The sequence below is a fragment of the Rattus rattus genome, chromosome 3 (assembly GCF_011064425.1).
Source record: "Rattus rattus isolate New Zealand chromosome 3, Rrattus_CSIRO_v1, whole genome shotgun sequence".
Lineage (NCBI taxonomy): Eukaryota > Metazoa > Chordata > Mammalia > Rodentia > Muridae > Rattus > Rattus rattus.
Genome location: NC_046156.1, coordinates 119,865,383 through 119,871,715, shown reverse-complemented (window position 1 = coordinate 119,871,715; position 6,333 = coordinate 119,865,383). Strand labels below are relative to the sequence as shown.

At 48.6% G+C, this 6,333-nt stretch overlaps 1 non-coding gene across 1 annotated transcript; it reads right to left on the bottom strand.

Moving 5' to 3' along the window:
• Positions 1-2,234: 2,234 nt before the first annotated feature.
• On the bottom strand, positions 2,235-2,362 carry LOC116897590. Its single transcript, XR_004387593.1, has one exon. It is a non-coding gene; the product is annotated as a small nucleolar RNA SNORA17 (small nucleolar RNA).
• Between the last annotated feature and the right edge of the window lie 3,971 nt (positions 2,363-6,333).

Genomic DNA, 6,333 nt, shown 5'->3' with positions numbered 1-6,333 from the left:
CCCCAGAACCACATCAGCAGAGTGGCTGGCAAACACCTTTAACCCCAGCACTCGGGAGGTAAAGCAGGAAGATGAGAATTACATGGTCATCCTCAAGTATGTTGTGAGTTCAAGGTCAGCCTGTGACATGAGACCAAGTATAAACAAACAAACAAACAATGTTAAATACTCATAGCTGTAAATGAACACACAAACACTCGGATGAGAACAGGAGGCAGAGAGTCATGAAGCACACACCACCACACCCATCTTAGACATTTAAGAATGTCTAAATTGCTAGGAAAAGCCCATGAGGCCTCAAGGCTACACAAAGAGCTACAGGCTACTGAGGAATGCCCAGCTGTAGAAATGGCCTTCCCCAAGGAACAGCCCATGGAGTGATTATCCAGAACGGTCAGCCCTGGAAACACACATACAAGTAACACTACACACACTGAGCAGGCTGTGCTTGTGTATTTAGGGATACATATGTATATGCACATACATATAGGTATATAACAACAATTATGAAAAAAGGCATGAATTTGGAAAAGAGAAGAAAGGGTTATGTGGAGGGTATAAAGGGAGGAAAAGGGAGAGATAAATTACATAATTATAATTGCAAAAAATAAAAGTACTTTTTGAACTTTTTATGGGTTCTTTGTGAATTTCACACCATGTACCCCAATCCCACTCATCTCCTCTTCTCATACCCAACCTCCACCCTTGCAACCTCCCCCTCAAAAGAGAAAAAAAATCTCATTGTGGAAGCTGTAGTGGGTCACAGTGTGTCTCACAGTACACCCTTCAGGCCACACTTCTTTGCTTGCAAATGTTCAATGCCATGAGTCTTCGGTCTGGTATGAAGCCTCCTGCTTCTGCTACACTATCAATACTGGACCTCCTCTGGGAGTCCTGTTGTTACCCTATGTCATGGAGATCCCATAGTTCTGGATCTGTAGGACCGGCCCCTTCACAACCTCCAGCAGTTCATCCATGGAGTAGATGTTAGGTTAGGGCCAATTCAAAGACCTGGATCTGGGCCTAGGAGGTATCTGAGCTGCTCAGCACACCAGCCATCTGTACACACACCACAGGGGTGAGCTCTCCCGCTCTGCCCTGGCTGGCCCATCCAGTGCCAAAGCCAGCAAGAGTCAGAGTCAGCTCTCCTGACCTCACGCCCTTGGGGCTGCCTCATCGATGTCTAAGCCATCAGGGCCAGCTCTATTGTGCAGAGCCCACTCTCCTGAGTGTTGCAGCCAGTGAGGGATGGGGCCAGTTCCCCCACTCTCATGACCCTGGGGCCAGCTCTCCCACCTGCCACAGGTAGAAAGGGACAAGAAAAGGGAGGGGGCATCTCTGCACAGCAGAAAAGAGGCAGGGATAGCTCTCCTGTGTCCATGCCCTCAGGGCTGGCTCACCTTCAGTGCCCACAACTAAGACCAGTCCTACTGTGCTGCTGAGTAGAGGTATAGGGCCTACTCTTCTGAGTGCTACAACAGGTAAGGGTAAGGGTCAGCTCCTGCTCTCATGACCCCAGGGCCACACCCCCTATCCATGCCAATGCACCTGCACCAGAGTAGCATGCATGGCAGGGCCAGCTTTCCCATGCTCATATTGTCAGAGCTGGCTCACCCACAACTCCCAAAATGTGGGGGGCTGGCTCTCCCCAGTACTGCAGCTGGCTAGGGGTGGGCTCAGTTCTCCTGTTCCTGTGCCCTCAGGGCCAGCCCTCCCACAATGCCCAGGCAAGAGATGAGGCCAGTTCCGTACAGCCCTCACACATTAACATGTCCCCAGGCAGCAGCCCAAACTAGGAACTGGACATCTTCCTGGTCTTTGGTAGTAACAGATCCCTGCTTCTGCAGGGCCATGGACACATGTGGTCCCCAGTGACATCGCAGTCTAGGGTCCCACCATGGTCCCAGGTGGCATCACTGGCTACTCACATCAGACTGTTCCTCACTACCCTCCAGTCCACAGTTCTGCCTCTCTTCATTGTGCCCACATCCTTCTGTTTCTCTTTCTCTTCCATTTCTCCACCACTTACTTGCTCCTCTTAGTGGTGCCTGGGGTCCCTGAGTGTCTGGGGTCATCTCAGGAGTGGTCTCAGAAGCGCTGTGCCCCATCCATGCATTATGGCCCCAGACAGGTGTTATCTCTGGCATGGTCTGCCACCACCATCCTCCAGGCCTGCATGATGTTCAGAGCCCATGGCACCAGGCTGGTGTTTGTTTAGGCTTGCTTTCCTCGGGGAGCTTACACTATTGACCATTCAGATGTTTGCAGGTCAGAACACTGAGCATAGACACAGCCTCTCTCCTCTCTGCCACCTTCTGATACACACCTAACACAGCAGCAACCCCTGTGAGACCAGAACAATCACTTTATAAACCACAGAATCTTTCCTATCACTCAGTCATAGGAAGCATCCAACCCAGGAGGTCAGTTTTTTCTCGAAGTGCGTCTGACTACTGATCACTGGAAATCTGTCCTAGAAAGAGAGGGCCACATTGCTGCTTCAGAACCTTGGTGAAACTGCTGGAGGCTTGTCCAGACATTTGAGTGCTGCCATGCAGTTTGTGTGAAGCTCCACAGAACGGGTAATAACGATGACACCGAGTATTTCTGATAATCTTAGAATCACTTCCCCAAGGATCCAGAAACAAGGTCATTCTCCCTTGCATTCTCAAAATGCCACTTTCGGTTTGAGATGGCTCAGTGGGTAAAGGCTTGCAAGCCTAGTGAGCTCTGTTCGAGGCCATGTAAATAGTAATAAAGAGTATCACCTCCATAGAGTTTCCCTGCCACCTCCACAGGGCTTTCACACAGGTACACACACACACACACACACACACACACACGTACACACACACACACACACGGTGGATGACACACACACAGACACACACCCGCACACACACACACATCTTCACACCTACACACACACACACACACACACACACACACACAGACACACACACACAAGACACACACACACAAGCACTCACACACACACACACACACAGACACACACATACACACACATATACACATACACACATATACAAACACACACACAGACACACACATAGACCCACACACAGACACACACACACACACACACACACACACACACACACACACACACACTTACATACATACACATATCATACATACACAGACACACACAGACACACAGACACACACACACACACACACACACACATGCACACACACACACACACACACACACACACAGACACACACACACACACACACACACACACACACACACACACAGACACACACACACACACACACACAGACACACAGACATACACATACACACACGCACACACACACTCACATACACACATGCACCACAGACACACACACAGACATACACACAGACATACACACATCATGTGCACTCACAATAGAGAATAATTATGTTGTCAATTATTTTAGTCTCTGACATTCCTTTCTGTCCATCTCTTTATACCCTCTCTATCCTGAAACCACTTTGAATATGCTGGCCATGAGATTCTGGTCAGTGGCATTTCTTCTGTGGAGTTCTGTCAGTCTCTTACAGCTTCCTGAGACACCTGTCTCTCAGGCATTGTGGAAAGTGACAGGCATTCTTACTCTAGCCAAGTCTTTGATTGCAAGAAAAAAATTTATGATTAAATTCTTTTATAAGCCAAGGTGGTCCCTCAAGTCAGCTTTTATCAAATACAAAATCATCAGTAGCAAAGTTAGTACTCATATCCACTTGGAAGGATGCTGATTTCTGAACTTTGACCTTTCGGCATCTCTGGACTTGGGAGAAGAGTGAAGAGTCGCAACACAGCTGTGTGTTCTTCAAGTCTATGACACGAAGTACTGGGGCACCTCTGAGAGGTGTCTCTTTCACTACCTTGCCTGTCGTCCACCTGCCCAGCCAACCGTTGTGAAGTTCTCCTGCTCTGCTCTGTCCTACTGGGCAGGACAACAGGCTGAGCATGGCAAAGGGAAGCAGGATCTGGTGTGCTGGTGTGCTGGTTAGACTGCACTGTGCGGTCGTGGTGACTGATACATCGGCTGCAGTTCCTGACTTGATTGTAACTGGCTGTATTTGAGCTCCTGTAGACCTTGCGTTCTGTGTTTACCTACCCCTGATCCTGTGCTCACTCCAACAGAAATAACAGTGACAGAAGAATAATCGCTTACAAGAGTGAATTCTCTTCCTTAATCCTGTTCTCGTTTTCTCTTTTAGTGTGAGTTTGAAGGGCTGGGGTGGGGACGGTGGTGGCAATGGTGTAGTATACATGTGTGTATGTGTGTAAAGACAATAGCGTAGCCTCTGATGTCATCCTCAGCTATGCTGTCTACCTCCTGTCAAAACAGGGTTTCTCACTGACCTAGAGCTCAACAGTTAGTCTAGCCTGTGCTAGACTGTGCTGGCCAGTGACCCTCAGTGCTTTAGATAACAAGAGTACCCCATGCCTCCTGGCATCTTTAAATGGGTACTGGGGATCAAACTCTCACGTACTTGCCAGGCAAGTCCATTAATACTGAGATATCCTATGGTCCCTGACAGGTGTGCGTGCGTGCGTGCATGTAAAGTTTATATAATTTTAAGGCTTTAAGACATTTTTAACAGCTTGATAATTGCTTATAAAAATATAGTTATAATGGCCAACAAGAATCAATTTCTCCTGAGTCAATCTGGGCCCAAAGGTAAGCATTGTTAGTGCGTTCCCTCAGGGGTGGGTAATGGACAACCTCAGCCCTGTTTATACCAGCCCGAGTGACACCATGGTCATTTACAGAATACTCTAATAAAAGTGTTCAAACTAACTTGACTTGTTGAATTAATGTGCCTTTCAAATGATCAGCTTTTTAGTTTAAGATGTGCCAGCTAGTAAATATTGAAGGCCACAACAGAGAAAGCTGTGCAGATGTGTGTACGCCAATTCCTGCGTCACGTGCTTCCCACACCAGAGGAAAGAACCTCTGAACTATGCAGAGCCCAGGTCCTCCTCAATAGCTGTGTGCTTTTGAAGATGACACTCACATAGAGCTCGCCCCCTAAATCCGGGGCTGTATCATAGCAACAAGACTTCTAACCCCGTCCTCTGGAAGGAAGCAGCAGCTGTTGTAAGCACAGCAGATGGACTTGCTGAATCCGGGTGGGCCCAAAAGTAAACATTGTTAGTGTGTCTTTCAAACTAAAAGCACACACGGAAGGAAGGAAGGAGGGAAGGAAGGAAGGAAGGAAGGAAGGAAGGAAGGAAGGAAGGAAGGAAGGAAGGGAAAGGAAGGGAAAGAGAGAGAGAGAGAGAGAGAGAGAGAGAGAGAGAGAGAGAGAAAAAGAAAGAGAAAAAGAAAATAATTTAAATTCATAATCTGATGGCTGCTGTGTGAGTTCACTATGGTTACACAGGCTTTGGTTCATATAGTTACGTTTGTGCCGTGCCACACTGTGCTACCATGGCTCTGTAGTATAAGATGAAATCCTGGTGTTAATGTTTTTCCCCCCTGAGTAAGCTGGCTCCACCAGCTGGTGCCCATTTTCATCAATAAAATCCATCAACCAACGGTGGGTTTGAAGCAGGGTGCGGGGGGTGCGTGCCTACAATCCTAGTGCTCGGGAGTCTTGGGAAGGAGAATGGTGGTGAGTATGGGACACACTTGGCATACTTACCGAGTTCAAGGCCAGCCTGAACTAGAGTGTGACATCCTGCCTTAGTTACTGTTCTATCACTGTGATAAAACCCCATGACCAGGGCACCTTATTAAAAAAAAATGATTTATCTGAGCTTATGGGTAAGAGTCCATCCCATCATAGCATGGAAGTATGGCGGCAGGCAGCAGGCAGCAGGCAGCAGGCAGCAGGCAGCAGGCAGCAGGCAGCAGGCAGCAGGCAGCAGGCAGCAGGCAGCAGGCAGCAGGCAGCAGGCAGCAGGCAGCAGGCAGCAGGCAGCAGGCAGCAGGCAGCAGGCAGCAGGCAGCAGGCAGACCACACTGGGAATGGGTATCAGGCTTTTAAATCCCCAGCCCCTCAAATCTGGTCTTTGAGGTACACCCTTAACTGTGGGACTGTAATGGTCCAGGAATTATAGAGGAAGGGTTGAGGAGAGCTTCAACCCTGGCTACCTCAGGTAAAGATGGCAGGCATTGGCTCTCCCATCCTCCTAGCCTGGTGCCATAAAGCTGCCTCCCCACCATTACCTCAGTAAGAGTCTATTGCCAGAACAGTCACTAGGCTTCACTCCTTGATTGACATATTAAGGCTCCTGCCTCACCCCAACCCCAGTATGCAGATGAAGCATCTTTCAACACTCCTGTCCTGGCCAATGGGACACAGCC